This window comes from Trichosurus vulpecula, chromosome 2 (genome assembly GCF_011100635.1).
Source record: "Trichosurus vulpecula isolate mTriVul1 chromosome 2, mTriVul1.pri, whole genome shotgun sequence".
NCBI classification, from domain to species: domain Eukaryota; kingdom Metazoa; phylum Chordata; class Mammalia; order Diprotodontia; family Phalangeridae; genus Trichosurus; species Trichosurus vulpecula.
In genome coordinates this window covers 153093386-153114476 of record NC_050574.1, presented here as the reverse complement: position 1 = coordinate 153114476, position 21091 = coordinate 153093386, and the positions used below count along the sequence as shown (strand labels likewise).

Here is a 21091-nt window from a genome sequence, read left to right as displayed (position 1 = left end):
GGTAGAATCAACAGGAATTGTTGCCAACTGATTGTGTATGAGAGTGAGGAGTTGCAGATGTCACCTAGATTGTGGGTTCTTTGTGACTGGAAGGATGGTGGTACTTTCCACAATAATAGCGAACTAAGGAAGAGAAGAGGGTTTGGAGTGGATGTGAAATTATGAGTTAAGTTTTGAATATTTTGCATTTAAGATGTCTGTGGGATATCCAATTTTAGATGTCTGATAGGGACTTGGAGTATAGAAGTCAGGAAACAGATTAGCACTGGAAAATCTGAGAATAATCTGCATGGAGATGACAGTTGAATCAGTGAGATCTGAGGGTATCATCAAGTGCAATAGCATAAAGGGAGAAGAGAAAATTATCCAGCATGAAGCTCTGAGCACAACTATGGTTAGTGAGCATGTCCTGGATGAAGATCTGGTGAAAAGGACTGAGAAAAAATGGTTAGATAGATAGGAGAGCCAGGAGACAGCAGTGTAATGAAAACCTAGAGAGAAGAGAACATAAGAGAAGAGGGTGATCAACAGTGTCAAAAGCAAGAGAGAGGCCAAAAAGGATAAGAATTGATAAAGGCCATTAGGTTTGGTAATGAAGACATAATTGATAACTTTGAAGAGAACAGTTGCAGCTGAATGATGATGTTAAGAAAGGTGTGTAAGGAAAAGAAGGGGGTCAATTGCAGGTGGTCTTCTCAAGGAGTTTAGTCAGAAAAGGGAGAAGAAATACAAAATAATAGCTAGTAGAGATAGAGCAGGTGATGGATGTATCAAGTGCTGTGATGGATAAAGGAAAGTGAATTTTTAAAACTTACACTCATTAAAGAAATTCAAGTATAAACATTACATGACAATGTAACCTTTTAAGCCAATATTGTCAAGTATCTAGTGCCATAGGAAATCTGGAAGTAAATAAGCCTAAAAATGTTGAAAATGGTAAAATTCACGTGTCTCTAGTTGTAAAAAGGCAACTGTATTTTAATGGTTATTATTAGCAATAAATTAAAATTGAACTGAAGTAGCATAATTTTCCTACGAAGAAGACATTGTAAGAATGTGGTTGAGAAGATTTGAAGCTCATTTTTTTCAAAACCTTGACATTATGGCTATAAGAAGAATATAGCATGATTTTTGGTAGGGAACGTGATAGTACAGCAATGAAAATTTTTAATGAAGATGACTATTTAATTGAAGAAAAAGTAGACCTTTTGGCCTTCATGTTAATAATTATTTGCGAAAAGCAGCCACATTACACTCTTCAACTATATTTACTACTGCACAGTTGCCAATTTACTTTTATGGAGGAAAGACAGCTGACAATATAAAATAATACAAAGAATTCATTTGAGGAATATATCTTGAGATCAGCACAGGCTCAGCTCAATATCTTTCTTCACATAAGGCACAATAAGACAAGAGGTCTTAACAGTGACCCTGCATCCCCAAGAAAAAAAAAAAGGTAAACTATGTTTTGTCTATGATGCTTACTTACCAAGTCAGAGAAGCATTGTGATATATTTCTGTCAAAATAAAAGTGAAACAAAATTTCAGGGTAAAATGGGTTAGACTATGGTTATCCATTTCAGGGCATGTAACTCCTGTGTGAACAGAGGTTTATTGCATAAGCATTAATGCTACAAGAATCTAGCTCCAGGATATCCACATGATTCAACAGGGGCAGCTGCCTGTTTAAAATATCTAGAACTTTGTTCATGGAAATATAAGCCCTTTCAAGAAAACTGTAGGTTCTACTACCATTTATCATTTCATGAACCTTAAGTTATATTTAACTCTAATGCTAATGCTATCCTGCACCACGAGCTATAATACTTCATTTTGTGCCCTATAGAAATGAATTTTCCAGAGAGTTAAAGTTTTACCAAAGTTTTTTGGGGGAAGCATTTTCTACTTCTAGCTTATGAGAGAAGGACTTAAACTGAATAAGATGGAGAAGAAATAATGAAGATGTTTAGGAGAGATTTGGACTTGGATATAGTGCAATATGTAGATCAAATTTGGGTAGGAGAAATTTGGGGAAAAAAGAAAAAAAACAATAAGAAAAACGACCATCAACCTTGGAATCTCCTGTATTTCTAGTTTCCACATGTAAACATTGCCCAAGAAGGAAGATAAGCTTAAGCTGAATAAAAGGGAAAAAACGAAAATGATTTTGAGTGGTTTGGGCTTCTGAATAACATGAAAATGTGAATTCGAGGAAGGATAAATATTCCTAACTTGAGGGCAATGAGACGACAATTTGCACTAAGGGAAGAAATAGATTAATTAAATAGGACAATAGAAATGGATTGATGAGTAAAGAACTGTAGGGAAAGACTCAAGAAGAAGGTAGACGGCGGAAAAAGAAAAGTAGAAAAAATGTAAGTAAAATAAATGAGTATAAAATTAGAAGGTTAATGAGAGAAAAGGAAGCAGGATTTGGCCATTAGTTGATAAAAAAAGGAAAGGAATTGTCTAAAGCTTTCAAGTTGATAAGTATGATAAAAGATTGTATAGTTCTTAATAAGTTGCGTAGAAGTCCTGTGTGAAGAGGGACTAGTGGTTCAGAAAACGGATGAGAATCTCAACCAGGATGGAGAGTAGTAGAAATTTTGCCATGATTTTCACTGACTGTGTGCTATTTGAGTTTTTGCTCTGGTCAAGTGTTTGCTATCTAGCTTGATGACGAAGTGGATCAAGTGCTAGACTTGGAGTTAGGAAGATCCAAGTTCAAATTTGACACCAGAACCTTAGCTTTGTGTCTCTGGGCACGGCACTTAACTTCTGTATATGCAAGTTTCACATTTGTAAAATGGAGCTAGTAATAGTACTTACCTCCCAGGGTTATTGTGAAGATAAAATGAAAGAATATTTGTATAATGCTTTACAAACTTTTAAGTGCTTTGTAAATGTCAGCCAGTATTATGTCTGAAGTGTAGAATATCCCTTTTAAAATAGTAGGCAATTGATCATCTCTGCAAACTTCAATTTAATGGGAAAAACCAAATGCTGTTTAATTATTAAAAAATCCTAATCTGATGATTCATTTTGTTGTGGAAGCAACCCTAGATTCTAAGCAGTTATCAAGACAGAGAGTAAGATCTTGTACATCTTGAATAACTAGAAAGGCTTAGTTAAAGGAAGTAGTGCTCACTTCCCCTCAAAGTTCCCAACATTTTTGCCCCTTTTATTTCCTCCTCATTGATGAGAATCAGATCCTGAATTGAGTTTTTCCTTGTTGGTTGCTACATTTTTGAATACTGGCCGTGTGTTTGAGGCAAGTCTCGAACTTATTAGCTGACACTTTGTTGGCTAATTTTGTAATAGGAGAGAAAGCTCCTGTATGTGTTTAAATGAAGTCCCCCTTGATATTCATATCATGTCTCTGTGCCAAAATCCTCAGTTATTTCTTATTTCTTCTAAGTGATCTGCATAACACTCCAATGGCAAAATCAATTCTCTTTCTCCTTTCTTTGATCTTTGTTTGAATAGTCTTTTCTGTTTCCTCTTCTGGTTTCTGGATTTTCTAACAGAGGGTCTTTTGTTAAAATATAATAAAATTCTACTTCAGTCTTTCTTAATTATTATATTTCTTTTGAATAAAGTATGCTTATCCATAGCCATGTTCAGTCATGGGTTTCATAACACCAGCCTCAATGATAAGGTTACATTGTGTTCTTTGAATATGAGCTGTAGTTTATCTTACTTGTTGCCTGAAATTTGGCATCTTCTCGCTCTGCTCCTGAGTTCTACGTCCAACCCAGTATTCTAGCACCAGTCCTGGGGCCCTGCACTACCTGAATGATAAGGTTCACTATATCTAGCCAGAATTGAACCACCATGCTGCACTATGTCCATCTTCCTGTCATGTCACCATGCATTTATCTTTTTCCTCTCCTCTCCACCTGCTTTCTAACCCTTGCTCTAGGAATCTATAATAATCAGTTTCTAGAAAACATGCGTCAATCAAATGCTTTATGACCCTACTCACAAACTCCGACTTCCCAGATCAAAACATACCTTCATATCCCTCCCAATATATACACGTGTGTATGTATGTATGTATATGTATATATATATATCATATAAATGTGTATGTGCATATTTATGTATGCCTGTATGCCTGTATGTGTGTGTAGATAGATTTATATATCTGTTCTTTCTGTCTCTCTTTTTCTTTTCTTCCCCCATTAGAAGATAAGCTCCTTGGGAACAAGGCCTTTTTTGTGTTTATATTCACAATGCTTAGCAATTTCTTTGATTTTGTTCTCTATTAGCTACTTAGTGTTATTTTTTTTTATTTTTGTAACTACATTTTATGGTATTTCGATTGATGAGTATACCTAAATAATTTTATCACTTTATGATCTTTTAAAATTTCAAAGCCTCTTTCAAATGAAAGTCATAGAATAACATAAAACTCAGGTTAAATATAGTGGACATTGCTTATTCTAATATACTAATGTTAAACTGAATGTCCTTTCTGCTAACAAATGATGGCCTACAAAATTGGAAAGTGACATGTACTGTCATATGTATTTACTATATTAGGGAATTTTGTTTAGCTTTTTAGAAAATGCTGATGCTAATGGGGAGGGGAGAATAGTTTTTTTTTAAGGGGTAGTGATGGAAGTGTCCAAAATGTATCAATGTACTTATTTTAAAACAATATATATGGGTATTAGTAATTAAAATAGTTTAGGCTACAGTCTATACAGTTGAGAGAGATTAGTGGTGAATTTATTAATTTGGGTCATATTTCAACTTCTGTCTATCATTCTTCAATTTTAATAATTTGTTCAGCATTCCTAGGCTATTACCATCATTATTGTTGAATAAATGAAAATTTGTATGAATTACATAACTGTGTGTGAATTGTATACTTTGGATTTTCTGTAAAGGTGAAGAGTCATAATTTCACCAAGTTACTAAAATTACAATAATAATATTTATCTTTTAGATAGCACTTTATGGTTTACAATGCACTTTATAAATGGCCCACGTTTATCCTCAAGATAACCCCTGAGGCAGATCTTATTACTAGTCCTTCTTTACAGATAAGGAAACTGAGGCTGAGGTTAAGTGACTTTTCCAGGTTCATACAGTTTGTAAGCATCTGAGGACAGGTTTGAACTTCCTGACTACAGTTCCAGTACTCTGTATACTGTGCAATCTAAAAATGATATAATGGAGTAGAAAAATCATGAGACCCATAATTTAGTCCCAGCTGTACCACAATTTGCTGTGTCACCTTGGGTGGGCCATATACCTTCTCTAGTGCTCAGTTCCCTTCTTTGTAAAAGGAGGAGGTTGGATTAGATAATCTCTAAGGTCCTTTCCAACTCTAATATTCTATATTTCTAAGGCTCAAGGTCTGACAAGATAACAAATGATTATTCTTCACTTAGAGCTTTAAACAGGACCCTGATGAATTTGCTAATGGTTGTTACCTATTTACAGACATTAAGCCAAATTAGGTCTTTAGCCATAATGTGTGTCTATTTAGGTGACTTAATTATTTTATATCAGTGTCACCTCATTCCCTCTAATTCACCATTGAGGTTAAAAAAACCCACAGATTAAATTTATGTGCTGAATCTTAAAGCTATAGTTTCATAACTCATGCTATTATTTATAATCTTGTCTTAAAACTTCGCAAAGAATCTCAGTTCAATTCAGCTTCACTAGTGATTTTTTTTTCATTTTTCAATAAAAATTCAATTCACATAGGCAAAATTGCACCTTACATCATACATTCTCATCTTCTTGAACTCATACGTAGGTTATAGATTGACAGAATCTCAGAGTTGAAAGAGTCCTCAGAGGACATCTAGTCCAAATAATGTTCAGAACAGAATCCTCTCTACACTGTCATTGACAAACCATCACCCACCTCCTAAGGTAGCCCATTCAGATAGCTCTAATTTTAGGAACTTCCCTCCCACCCCTTACATTAAGGCAAAACTTGTATCTTTGCAGTTTCCACCTATGGTTCCTAGTTCTATCTTCTGAGACTAAGCAGAAACATAATCTTTCTTTCAGATAGACAACACTTCAAATACCTGAAATTACCTATTATATGTCCTTATCTCCCCCTCTAAGTATGCCCATTTCCTTCAAATAATTCTGGTATGAGTCCCTTTTACTGCCACAATTGTTCTTCTCTGGAATTCAGTTTAACAATAGTTTTCCTTTAAAGGTCATTCTGGTACTTTATGCAAGCATTTGTAAACAATTTGTTAGACAGAATTGTGATTAGATGTGGTATGAATAGAGATTCATGGGGCATTGCATAAGAATTACTTGAATTTTTAAACTATTTTGTAGAAGGCCTGGAGTAGCTTCTGTATGGAAGGCTGCTATTATGGAAAGATGCAGGGAAGGGACAAGGGATACTAGATAGACTTTTTACGTTACAAATCCAACAATGTCATTGGATCTCTAGTGACTAAAAGGGGGTTGAGAATTTGGTTAGGCCTTGCCAAAGGCCTAGTTATTGGGAAACAAGAATATATACGTAATGTATGTACACACATATACACACTATTCTATGGATCTTTTTGTTTGATGGGACTCTGGTAACATTCAAAACACATGAAAATTTGCATATAAAAGATAAGGACCAATCTGAAACATATTTTCAAGACTGTTATATATATACTAAATATGTTGTTAAACTATTATGTTAACTGTTGCTGTCTGATGGTTCAGCCAGCTAGTTATAATGGATATAAGGCAACACAGAGTTAGTACATAAACTCATAGAATACTCTTCAAAGAAGGGTAATAAAAATGTGACTAGTATCACCTCTTAAAGCAGAGAGAAGTAGATGAGGTTAAAAGAGTCTAAAGAAAGCTTGGCAACATAGCCAACTACGCAAAGTCATATAAAGGGTATTCAAAGATGAAAATGGAAAAAAGTCTGCAAACAGGAGAAAAATGGAAAATATTTGCAAAAGTCATTACAATAAAATGTTTTATTCATCAAGGATACCATCACACATTGACATCATAAAATCATAGTCCTTGTGAGTACTTTACAGAGGATGTATAAATGTCATGAGAGAGAAAAAAAATGAGAAAAGAAGCTATGTTAGATCAAATAAAGGGGATCTGCTCTACAGGTAACACAATTGTGAAGGCACTAAGGGACCCATTTATGAAGTTAGTAAAAGAAAATAAGATGCTATAGATATTAAAGGGTATTAGGTGGTATAGTGGATAAAGTGCTGAGCTTGGAGTTATGAAAACTCATCTTCATGAGTTTGAATCTGGCCTCAATCATTTACTAGCTGTATGATCCTGGATAATTTGCTTAACCCTGTTTGCTTCAGTTTTCCATATTGACATGAGCTGGACAAGACAATGGCAAAGCACTCCAGTATTTTTACCAAAAAAACCCCAAATGGGGTCACAAAGAATCAGAAATGACTGAAGAAAAACAACAGACAACAACAAAGGGATCACAAAAATCTTTGACTTTGTTGACAGCAAAAAAGGTGACTGAGAACATTAAAAACAACTGAATTAAATATCTTCTCTCCAAACTATATAGCATCTTTGAGTCATCTGTACATGAATTGAGGGCATTGTCCATGAGGCATCTTCCCTATTAGTAGAGGAGAAGCAAGCATCTCACGATCATAACTCTCTGAAAATTGAATGTAAGGCACAGAGATTAATACAGTATTGCAAAAGAACCACAACTCCAAAAAGCTACTTTGCAGGCTCTTTTACAATAAAATTTTTCTTTTATATGAAGATCATTCGGAATTTATTTGAAAATATTAAACAAAGGGGGAGGGAACCAAGATGGTGGCTGGAAAGCAGGGACTTGCATAAGCTCTCCCCCAGATCCCTCCAAACACCTGTAAAAAATGGCTCTGAACAAATTCTAGAGCTGCAGAACCTACAAAATAGCAGAGGGAAACAGGTCTCCAGCCCTAGAGAGCCTGGATGGTTGCTGGGAAGGGTCTATCACATGGTGCTAGGAGTGGAGCACAGCCCAGCATGGGCCACACCAGGACAGACCAGACCCAGAGTCAGCCAGCCAGAACAGACCTTGGGGCCATGAATCAGTGAGCTGTGGCACTTACCAGACTTCTCAACCCACAAATGCCAAAGAGCAGGTTAGAAGGAAACTGTGGAATTGAATTCAGAGTGGTCTGGCCACCAGCCCTGGCGGTGGTGGAAGTGGTGTGGTGATGGTGGTGGCAGTAGCAGGAAATTCCTGGGGCTGCTTCGAGAGCTACAGTGTCAGCTGCTTCTGGAGTCCCTGGCTCCCAAGATGGGAGGAATCTAGCAGCAGATCAGAGTGGGAATGCCCTCCTTGGATCTGTATTGTGGTCCTGGCTGGCAGCTCTTAGGGAGGAGGAGCGCTGTGGTGACAGCCTGGGGTGATGATGGAGTTGAAGTAGCTCTGAAAGTAGCAGTGTTTGGACCCTAAAGCTTCAGGAAAAAGTACTCTCTACTCTACAAACAGTCATATCCTGACAAAAAGCTCAAGCGTCAAGTAGTTGGCTGGGAATATGAACAGGCAGTGAAAATGAACTCAGACTCAAAAACTCAGACTCAAACTCAAACTCTAGATTCCTTTTTTGGTGACAAAGAAGATCAAATCATACAGCCAGAAGAAGTCAACAAAGTCAAAGAGCCAACATCAAAAGCCTCCAAGAAAAATATGAATTTATCTCAGGCCATGGAAGAGCTCAAAAAGGATTTGGAAAAGCAAGTAAGAGAAGTAGAGGAAAAAATGGGAAGAGAAATGAGAATGATGCAAGAAAATGATGAAAAACCAGTCAATGACTTGCTAAAGGAGACCCAAAAAATTACTGAAGAAAATAACACCTTAAAGAACAGACTAAACAAAATGTCAAAAGAGCTCCAAAAAGCCAATGAGGAGAAGAATGCCTTGAAAGGCAGAATAACCCAAATGTAAAAGGAGGTCCAAAAGGCCACTGAAGAAAATACAACCTTAAAAATTAGACTGGAACAAGTGGAAGCTAGTGACTTGATGAGAAATCAAGATATTATAAAACAGAGCCAAAGGAATGAAAAAATGGAAGACAATGCGAAATATCTCATTGGAAAAACCACTGACCTGGAAAATAGATCCAGAAGAGATCATCTAAAAATTATTGGAGTACCTGAAAGCCATGATCAAAAAAAGAGCCTAGATATCATCTTTCAAGAAATTATCAAGGAGAACTGCCCTGATATTCTAGAGTCAGAGGGTAAAATAGAAATTGAAAGAATCCACAGATCACCTCCTGAAAAAGATCCCCAAAAGAAAACTCCTAGGAATATTGTCGCCAAATTCCAGAGTTTACAGGTCAAGGAGAAAATAATTCAAGCAGCCAGAAAGAAACAATCTGAACATTGTAGAAACACAGTCAGAATAACACAAGATCTAGCAGCTTCTACATTAAGTGATCAAAGGGCTTTGAATATGATATTCTGGAGGCCAAAGGAGTTAGGATTAAAACCAAGAATCACCAACCCAGAAAAACTGAGTATAATGCTCCAAGGCAAAATAATGGATTTTCAATAAAATAGAGGACTTTCAAGCTTTCTCAATGAAAAGACCAGAGCTGAATAGAAAATTTGACTTTCAAGTACAAGAATCAAGAGAAGCATGAAAAGGTAAACAAGAAAGAGAATTCATAAGGGGCTTACTAAAGTTGAACTGTTAAGTTTATATTCCTACGTGAAAAGATGATGTGTGTAATTCAGGAGACCTTTCTCAGTATTAGGGGAGTTGAAGGGAATATAGACAGAAGGCACAGGATGATATCTAAGATATGAAGGGATGATATCTAAAAAAAAGAAATAAATTTAAAGGGTGAGAGAGGAATATATTGAGAGAAGGAGAAAGGGAGAGATAGAATGGGGTAAATTATCTCACATAAAAGTGGCAAGAAAAAGCAGTTCTGTTGGAAGGGAAGAGGGGGCAGGTGAGGGGGAATGAATGAATCTTACTCTCATCAGATTCAACTTGAGGAGGGAATAACATACACACCCAATTGTGTATCTTACTCCACAGGAAAGTAAAGGGAGGGGGATAAAAAAGGAAAGGGATGAGAGAAGGAAGGGCAGATAGGGGGAGGAAGTAATCAAAAGCAAACACATTGGAAAAGGGACAGGGTCAAGTGAGAAAACTGAATAAAGGGGGACAGGATAGGATGGAATGAAATATAGTTAGCCTTTCACAACATGAGCATTGTGGAAGTGTTTTACATAATGATATGGGTGTGATCTATGTTGAATTGCTTGCCTTCCTAGGGAAAGTGGGTGAGAAGGGAAAAGTGGACAGAATTTAGAACTCGAAGATTTAAAAGCAGATGCTTAAAAGAAGTTGTTTTTTGCATACAGCTGGGAAACAAGATTTATAGGGAATGGGGCATAGAAATCTATCCTGCCTTATAAAAAAGTAAGGGGAAAGGGGGTGGGGGGGCAGTGGGCTGACAAAAGCGAGGGCTGTCTGGGGAACAAGGCGATCATAGTATATGCCATCTTGGAATGGGGGGGGAGGGTAGAAATGGGGAGAAAACATGTAACTCAAAATCTTGTGGAAATCAATGTTGAAAACTAAAATATTAAATAAAAATGATAAAATAAAATTAAAAAAAGGAAATATTGAACAAAGAATAGCTCTGTTCAATGACCATTTTGTTCATTAATAAAGTTCAGGAAAGCATAAAAATGGAGGTATATACTTAACAAAACATTCCCCACAGCAATTTGGGAGAGACAATTTAGGCTCAAAGTGAAGAAGGAATTCTTTGTGGATGGTGAGATTCTCCCAATGGTCACGTTTATAGATGACATTATGTTAATTATTTCAAACCTGGGGCATTTGGGGAACTTCTGGAGGAGGTCCTAATTACTTAAAGGAGTTTCGTCTTTCCATCCACACAAGAAAGATCAAATTCAAGAAAAATGTCTACTGGTAAGATTTCACCATCAATTTTAATGTAAGTGTATCTTTAGCAGACAACACAGGTAGGCAGTAAGCCAGGAGCAGAGTTGAAAAGAATAAGGAAAATTCATCCTTTTTTCCCTTCTTTTTGATGAATTGCTTTTAGGAAATTGAAAAATTCTTTTACTATTATCAAGGTTCCATGAAAACAAAGACTCATCTTTTCACTGCAAATTTTTAATAGTTTTGCAATATGACAATGAAATATGGAAGATATTGCCTCTGAAGAACTAATGCTAACTACCATATACTTTCCATCTGTAGCTTCACTTCATGGAAGCAAGAGGTCTCTCCCAAGATAAGCTGCTCACTTAAAATCTCACAACCATGCTACTGAGTCCTCAGTACTGAGTACTCAGATCCTTTCACTTACCTCAGTCTTCTCTCCTTTCTGATATGATGGATAGAGAGTAGAGCACTAAACTGCTCCCCAGATATTTTTTAAATTTTAAATTATTTATTTTTAGTTTTCAACATTCATTTCCATAAGATTTTAAGTTTTAAATTTTCTCTCCCTCTCTCCCCTTCACCCTCCCCAAGATGGCATGCAATCTGATATAGGCTCTACATATGCAATCATATTAAACATATTTTCACATTAGTCATGTTGTAAAGAAGAATTAGAATCAATGGGAGCAACCATGAGAAAGAAAAAACAAAACAACAGCAACAAAAAAGAGAGCAAATAATATGCTTTGATCTGCATTCAGACTCCATAGTTCTTGCCCTAGATGTGGATGGCATTTTCCATCATGAGTCTTTTTGAATTGTCTTAGATCCTTAAATTGCTGAGAAGAGCTAAGTCTATCAAAGTTAATTATTGCATAATGTGGCTGTTGCTGATTCTCTCTGTTGCTGGCTGTCCTGGTTCTGCTCACTTCACTCAGCATCATTCCCTATAAGTCTTTCCAGGTTTTTCTCAAGTCCATTTCTGAAGTCCATCATTTCTTACAGAACAATAATATTCCATTACATTCATGTACCAGATTTGTTCAGCCAGTCCTCAATTGATGGGCATCCCCTCAATTTCCAATTTTTGGTGAGCACAATAAGAGCTGTAATACTTGTTTTTGTACATGTGGATCATTTTCCCATTTTTATGATGTCTTTGGGATACAGACCTAGACATGGTATTGCTGGGTAAAAGGGTATGCACAGTTGGATTGCCCTTCAGGCATAGTTCCAAATTGCTCTCCAGAATGGTTGGATCAGTTCACAACTCCACCTACAATGCATTCGTTCCAATTTTCCCACATCTTCTCCAAAACTTATCATTTTCCTTTTTTGTCATGTTAGCCAATCTGATAGGAGTGATGTGGTACCTCTAAGCAATAGTGATTTAGAGCATTGTTTCATATGATTATAGATAGCTTTAATTTCTTCCTCTGAAAACTGCCTGTTCATATCCTTTGACCATTTATCAAATAGGGAATGACTTGTATTCCTATAAATTAGACTCTTCCATATATGTATTTGAGAAATGAGGCCTTTATCAGAGACCCCGGATGTAAAAAATATTTCCCAGGTTTCTGCTTCCCTTCCAATCTCAGTTAAATTGGCTTCGTTTGTGCAAAAAAATTATTTGAGTGTAATGAAAATCACCATTTTGAATTTCATAATGTTCTCTCTCTCTTGTTTGGTCATAAATTCTATTCTCCAAAAATCTGAAAGGTAAACTATTCCTTGCTCTCCTATTTTGCTTATACTATCAGCCTTTATATCTAAATCATGTACCCCTTTTGACTTTATCTCTGTATACAGTGCAAAGTGTTGGTCTATGCTTAGTATCTGCCATACTATTTTCCAGTTTTCCCAGCAGTTTTTGTTTTTTTAAAAAAAGTGTGTTCTTATCCCAGAAGCTGGAGTCTTTGGGTTTATCCAACAGTAGATTACTATAATCATTGTCTATTGTGTCTTGTGTCCCTAACCTATTCCACTGATTACTTCCATGTCTATGGTGCAGGATGTAGTTTCCTTTCTTGTCCCTTTTAATCAGATCTATTTTTGCTTTTGCTTTATCTGAGATCAGGATTGCTACCCCTGCCTTTTTTTTTACTTCAGCTGAAGCATAATATATTATACTCCAGGTTTTTACCTTTACTCTGTGTGTATCCCTCTGCTTCAAATGAGTTTCTTGTTAACAACCTATTGTAGGACTATGGTTTTTAATCCATTCTGCTATCCACTTCTGCTTTATGGGAGAGTTTATCCCATTCACATTCACAGGTGTGATTATTATCTGCATCTTTCTCTCCATCCTATCCCCCCATTTATTCTTTTCTCTCTACTTTCTCCCTTTCCCTCCTCTTTAGAATTTTGCTTCTAACCACCTCCCTCAATCTGCTCCTTCTATCAGCCCCTTCCCTTTTCATTTTCCTTACTCCTTCCTCTCTTTCTTCTCTCTACTGCCTCTCTTTTCTTTCCCCTTTCCTCTCCTGCTTCCTATAGATTGTTAGACCTCTATACCTGAGTGTGTTCTGCCTTCTTTGAGTCAAATCTGATGAGAGTAAGGTTCAGATAATGCTCATCTCCCTTCTTTCCTACTACTGTAATAGGTTTTTGCACCTTTTCATGTGCTTTATTTTACCCCTTTCTGCCTTCTCCTTTCTTCCTTTCCCTGTACAATCCCTTTTCACCACTCAATTAGATTTTTTATCACCACATTGAAGTCAACTTATACACATGCCTTCTGTCTATGTAAACCCTTTCAAATATCATATTTAGGGATGTAGGTATGTAAAGAGTTTGCCCTTATTGAATAACATGCTTTCTTTCTTTCCTGTTTATCATTTTATACCTCTCTTTAGTCTTGTATTTGAAGATCAAATTTTCTGTTGTGCTCTGGTCTTTTAATCAGGAAGGCTTGGAAGTCCCCTGTTTCATTGAAAGTCCATTTCCTCCCTGAAAGATTATGCTCAGTTTTGCTGGGTAAAGGATCTATTTCCTATGTCAGTTGTTTTTCCAATGAGATATTTTATGTTTTCTTTTATTTTTTCATTCTTTTGATTTTGTTTGACTGATTCTTACTATCTTATAGAGTCATTAGCTTCCACTCGCACAATTCTAATTTTTTACAAATCATTTTCCTCAATTATCATTTGTAACTACTTTTCCATTTGGCCATTTTACTTTTTAAGGAGTTTTTCAATGACTTTCTGTGCCTCCTTTTCTGTCTGACCAAATTCTACTTTTTAAAGGGTTGTTTTCTTGATCTTGTGCATGAAGAACTCTGGCTTGGTTACTTCCAAGAGAATTGTCTTTTCTGTCAGCACAAGAAAAATTAAGGACAGTTGCAGATTGGCACAATTTTTTATTGAAATGGGAGAGTCTTGACAACGTGGGATTTTCTGTTGTAAACAAAATAGGAGGGAGCTGAGCCAAGATGGCGCTGTGAAAGGAAGGAACTACTGGAGCTCTCTCACAAATTCTGTCAGATATGTCTGAAAAAGCAAATCCGAGCAGATTTGAGAGAGTTAGAAGCCACTAGTAGACTGAGAGGGATAGGAGTGGTGGGCACATGGATTGGCACCAGACCAAACCAACTGGGAACAGCAGAGGAATCCAGCCAGCCTGTGGATCTGGGAGAGTGCTGGGTGAGCGAAACCATGGAGCAGGAACAGGCCCAGGTGTTGTAACAATCTGCTAGCAGCTACTGTAGGGGTGTAAGACCCACCAACAACCAGCACACAGAGAGTTGCCAACACAGATTCTTTTGATCTGCTTTACTAAGGAAAGCAACATTAAGGGATTAACAATCTTACTTTAATCCAACATACAAATACCATTCTCTCAGTTCAGGGGTAAAAGCCAGCACGCTGAACTTCAGAGCAAATACAAACAAATTACAAACATACATTTATAAACAGACCAAATATAATTCATAGTTACCAAGGAGCCATCAACATGTGAGTTCAGCTGGGAGCTCGACAATGGCTGGCCCAGAGTCACGCTCCACTCCTGCTGTGGCTCAGAGCTCCAAAGTGAAAGCCAACCTCTGGGTTTATACATCTTGTTCAGGGTCAAAGGTGAGTCACAAATGGGACTCACCTATGTGACCTAAAATCGTCACAAAAATGCAACTCAAACCCATGTGGTCTAAAAGCCTCTGATGTCACAAACATGTCACTCAAACCTACATAAACTAGGCTTTCCCTTGAGGCAAGGAGGTCATGAAGGACTCTTAATTTAATCAAGGAAACAAAGGCCAAACTCTTCAAGGGCACTTGGTTGAATAACTGCTAAGAGCCCATCTGGATTGCCAATGCACCAGGGCAGAAGTACTGGCTACGGCCAAGATTGAGCCCCAGGCCTCTCTGCCCAGGACGGGAGTCTGTCAGAGTGCAGAGCCTACAGCTGTGGGAGTAACTAGCCTGGAGGCCTCCAACCCCAAGCAAACACAAGGGCACCAGGCCAAACCAGCTGTGAACAGCAGAGAAATCCAGCCAGCATGCCAGTCTAGGAGGTTGCTGGGAGAGCAAAAAGGCCAGAGCAGGAACAGGCCCAGGGTAGAAATACCGGATATGGCCATGATCTAGCTCCAGGCCTCTCAGCTCAGGACTGGAGTCTCTGGGAGGACTTTACAAACCAAATTAGGGAAGTAAAAGAAAAATGGGAAAAAAAAAAACTTCAATGAGGGAAACAAACCTTTAAAAGGTAAAATTGGGGAATTGGTTAAAGAATATCAGCATATAAATGAAGAAAGTGTCTCATTGAAAAGTAAAATCTACAAAATGGAAAAGGAGATAGAGAAGATAAAGGAAGAAAACAGAACATTAAAAATTAGAATTGGGCAAGTAGAAGCTAATGACTCTATGACATATCAAGAATCAGTCAAACAAAATATAAAAAATGAAAAAAATAGAAGAAAACATGAAATATCTGATTGGAAAAACAACTGACCTGGAAAATAGATCCAGGAGAGACAATCTAAGAATTATTGGTCTACCTGAAAGCTATGATGAAAAAAAGAGCCTGGACAGTATCTTCCATGAAATTCTTAAGGAAAATTGGTCAGAGGTCCTAGAACCAGAGAGTAAAATTGTCATTGAAAGAATCCATCAATCACCCCTTGAAAAAGATCCCAAATTGAAAACTCCAAGAAATATTGCAGACAAATTCCAGAACTACCAGGTCAAGGAGAAAATCCTGCAAGCAGCTAGAAAGAAACAATACAAAAATCACAAGAACTGTAATCAGGATCACACAGGATCTTTCAGTTTCTACATTAAAAGACAGGAGAAATTGGAATATGATTTTCTGAATGGCAAAGGAGCTTGGACTACAACCAAGGATCAACTACCCAGCAAAATTGAGCATAATTTTCCAGGCAAGGAGAAGAACATTCAATGAATTAGGGGAATTCCAGACCTTCCTGATGAAAAGGCCAGAGCTCAACAGAAAATTTGATCTCCAAATACAAAACTCACGAGAGATATGAAAAGATAAATGGGGGGGGGGAACCCCAAGTTAATAAGGCTAATTAATTATATCCTTACATAGGATTATTTTGTTTTATATACATTATATATATATATGTGTGTGTATATATAATATATATATATATGTCAATCTTGAGAACAGTATACTCATTTTGACAATTGAAAGGGATATTCACAGACTGTGGATATCAGTATAAAATATCCAATATTATGATAAGAAGTCCTTTTCAGATCACGATGCAATAAAAATTATTTGTAATAAAGAACCATGGAAAAATAAGCTAAAAATTAAATGGAAACTGAACAATCTAATTCTTAAGAATGAGTGGGCCAAAGAACAAATCATAAAAACAATTAATAACTTCATTCAATAGAATAACAGTAATGAGGCAGCATACCAAAACTTATGGGATGCAGCAAAAGCAGGTCTTGGGAAAGTTTTGTATCTCTAAATGCTTGCTTGAATAAAATAGGGAAAAAAGGAGATCAATGAATTTGGCATGCAACCGAAAAAGCTAGAAGAACAAGTTGAAAATCCCCAATTAAATACCAAATTAGAAATACTGAAAATCAAAGGAGAGATTAACAAAATTGAAATCAAGAAAACTATTGAATTAATAAATAAAACCAAGAGCTGGTTTTATGGAAAAAACAATAAAATTGATAAACGTTTGGTCAATTTGATTTAAAATAAGAAGAAAATCAATTTACCAGTATCGAAAATGAAAAGGGTGAATTCACCTCCAATGAAAAGGAAATTAAAACAATAATTAGGAAGTATTTTGCCCAATTATATGCCCATAAATTTGACAACCTTTGGGATATGGATGAGTATCTACAAAAACATAAATTGCCAGGTTAACAGAAGAGGAAGTAAAATTCCTCAATAACCCCATCTCAGAAAAAGAAATTGAGCAAGCCCTAGGAAAAAATCACCAGGGCCAGATGGTTTTACATGTGAATTTTATCAAACATTTCAAGAACAATTAATTCCCATACTTTATAGACTATTTGGGAAAATAGGTGAAGAAGGAGTCCTACCGTATTCTTTTTATGACACAAATATGTTACTAATACCCAAACCAGGAAGAGTCAAAACAGAGAAAGAAAATTATGGACCAATCTCCCTAATGAATATTGATGCAAAAAATAGAAATAAATTATTAGCAAAAAGATTGCAGCACCTTATCATGAGAATAATATACTATGATCAGGTAGGATTTATTCCAGGAATCCAAGGCTGGTTTCATTTTTAGGAAAACTATCAGCATAATTGATCATATCAGCAACAAAACTAGCAGAAACCATATGATCATGTCAGTAGATGCAGAAAAAAGCCTTTGACAGAATACAACACCCATTTTTATTAAAAACACTAGAAAGCATAGGAATAAATGGTGCCTTCCTTAAAATTATAAATAGCATCTACCTAAAGCCGTCAACAAGCATTAGTTATACTGGGGATAAGCTAGAGGCATTCCCAGTAAGATCAGGGGTGAAACAAGGATGTCCACTATCACCCCTATTATTAAATTTGGTACTAGAAATGGTAGCTGTAGCAATAAGAGAAGAAAAAGAAATTGAAGGAATTAGAATAGACAAAGAAGAAACTAAATTATCACTTTTTGCAGATGATATGATGATTTACTTAGAGAATCCTAGAGAATCAAGTAAACAACTTTAGCAAAGTTGCAGGATATAAAATAAACCCACATAAATCCTCAGCATTCCTATACATTATTATCAAAACCCAGCAGGAAAAGATAGAGAAATTCCATTCAAAGTTACTGCAGACACTATAAAATATTTGGGAGTCTATCTGTCAAGGCAAACCCAGGGCCTATATGAACATAATTATGAAAAAATTTTCACGCAAATAGATTGAAATAAATGGAAAAATATCAGTTGCTCATGGTTAGGCTGAGCTAATATAAAAATGACAATTTTACCTAAATTAATTTATTTCTTCAGTGCCATACCAATCAAACTGCCAAAAATTATTTTACAGGGCTGGATAAAATTATAACAAAATTCATCTGGAAGAACAAGAGGTCTAGAATATCTAGGGAATTAATGAAAAGAAATGCTAGGTAAGGTGACCTACCCATACCAGATATTAAACTGTACTATAAAGCAGCAGTCATCAAAACTACCTGGTATTGGCTAAGAATCAGAGTTGTGGATCAGTGGAATAGGTTAGGTACACAAGATGCAGTAGTCAATGACTATAGCAATTTACCCTTTGAAAAACCCAAAGAATCTAGCTTCTGGGCTAAGAATTCACTATTTCACAAAAACTGCTAGGAAAATTGGAAAATGGTATGGCAGAAACTGGGCATAGACCAATATCTTACATCATATACCAAAATAAAGTCAAAATGGTTTCATGATTTAGGAATAAAGGCTGATACTATAAGCAATTTGGGAGAGCAAGGAATAGTTTACCTATCAGATTTATGGAAAAGTAAAAACTTCATGATACAAGAAGAGACAGAGAGCATTACAAAATGCAAAATGGATAATTTTGATTATGAGAAATTGAAATATTTTTTTGTATAAAAAGAAGCCAATGAAACAAAGACTAAGAGGGAAACAGAAAATTGGGGGAAAGGCTTTACAACTAGTGTCTCTGATAAAGACCTTATCTCTAAAATATACAAGGAAGTGAGCCAAATTTATAGGAATACAAGTCATTCACCAGTTGAGAAAAGGTCAAAGGATATGAAGAGGCATTTTTCAGAGGAAAAAATTAAAGATATCCATAGGCATATGAAAAAATGCTCTAAATCACTACTGATTAGAGAAATGAAAATCAAAACAACTCTTAGGTACCACATCTCTCCTGTCACATTGGCTAACATGACAAAACAGGAAAATGATAAATGCTGGAGAGGATGTGGGAAAATTGAAACACTGTTATATTGCTGGTGGAGTTGTGAACTGATCCAGCCATTTTGGAGAGCGATTTGGAACTATGCCCAAAGGGCTGTAAGAATGTTCATACCCTTTGATCCAGCAATCCCACTTCTAGGGTTGTATCCCAAAGAGATCACACAAGTGGGGAAAGGACCCATATGTACAAAAATATTTATAGCGGCTCTTTATGTAGTAGTAAAGAATTGGAAATCAAGGGGATGCCCATCAATTGGGGAATGGCTGAAGAAGTTGTGGTATATGAATATAATGGAATACTATTGTGCTATAAGAAATGGGGAAGATACGGACTTCATAATAACCTGGAAAAACCTATGTGAGATAATGCTGAGTGAGTGGAGCAGAACCAGGAAAACATTATACACAACCACAGATATATGGATTCTGTGATGACTAACCCTGATAGACTTCACTCTTCTCTGCAATACAAGGTTCAAAGACAACTCCAAAGGACTCATGATGGAGACAGCTCTCTACATCCAACTATGGAGCCTGAATGTAGATTGAGACACACTATATGCTCTCCATTTTTCTCCCTTGGTTTTTCTTTTTTTCTCTTTTTTTTTTTGTTTTGTTTTGTTTCTTCTTTCTCATGATTCATTCCATTGGTCGTAATTCTTCTTTACAACTTGACTGTTGTATAAATAATTCAATGTGAAGTTATATGTAGAAGATATATCGGATTCCATGCCATCTTGGGTAGAGAAGGGGGGCGGGGAGGGGGAAGAAATGTGGAACTCAAAATTATGTTGAACTGAATGTTGTAAACTAAAAATAAAAAATATTAATTATAAAAAAATAGGAAACCTCAAAATCAGTGCACTTACTGAAGACAAGGTAGAACTAGAATGCAACAGCACTGCTTCTGGCTTTCATTCTAAAAAGGTAAATCCAAAATATAATAAGGAACTTGAGATGTTGTGCAAGGAACTTCATGACACCTTGGAAAACTTGGCTAAGGTACAGGTGAAAATGGAAGAGTTAACACCAACCACTAAAGGGATGTGTAACCTAGAAAATTACCATCGTGGAAATGGAAATTATCAAACACCCCTTGTCCATACATTGCCCACTACCAACTTCTATGTAGTTTCCCACAAAATTTTGGAAATGTATGAGGAGGAAATACTCCTCAAACACATCATTGTTGAAGAGCTCACCCATGCTATAAACCAGGATCTTACCTTAAGCTACTTATCTATATGGCTGTACAAGCCCTATATGGAGTACAGCAGGCTTGATGTGGAAAGCATGCTACTTGAAACTGAACATCAAGCATTATAATTTTTTTCCAAAATCATTTTGTTTTTAAGTCCAACCCCCAAAACCAGAACGAACCTTTTTTCCAAGGCCCACTCTTTCTTTATACATTTCCTCCCAGGGTCACAGCTCTACTTCTTTTCTCACTTGCCAAATGAGTTACTTTGATTCCACCTTATGTATCTCTTAACAACACTGTGGTATTAACTTTTAAAACTTATCTGAGTCATCCATTTAGTACCTACTGTTAAAACCATGACCTTCCTTTTTGACAAAAACTACTAGGAAAACTGATCATGTTTGGCAGAAAATGTTTAGATCAGCATTTATTTCCACAAGAAGTTCCAAATTCTCAGCTTACCATTTAAAAAAAAAAAAAACACCACACAATGGGGTCAGATCAGGAGAATGAAAGGAGGTGTCTTTCAAAAGTAGGAGAATTCTAAACCAAAGAATAGGAGTATAAATTAAAATGCATGTGTAC

At 36.3% G+C, this 21091-nt stretch overlaps 1 pseudogene; it reads left to right on the top strand.

The window, feature by feature from the left end:
- Positions 1–295: 295 nt before the first annotated feature.
- Positions 296–20631, top strand: LOC118836794 (annotated as a pseudogene).
- The last annotated feature ends 460 nt before the right edge of the window (positions 20632–21091 follow it).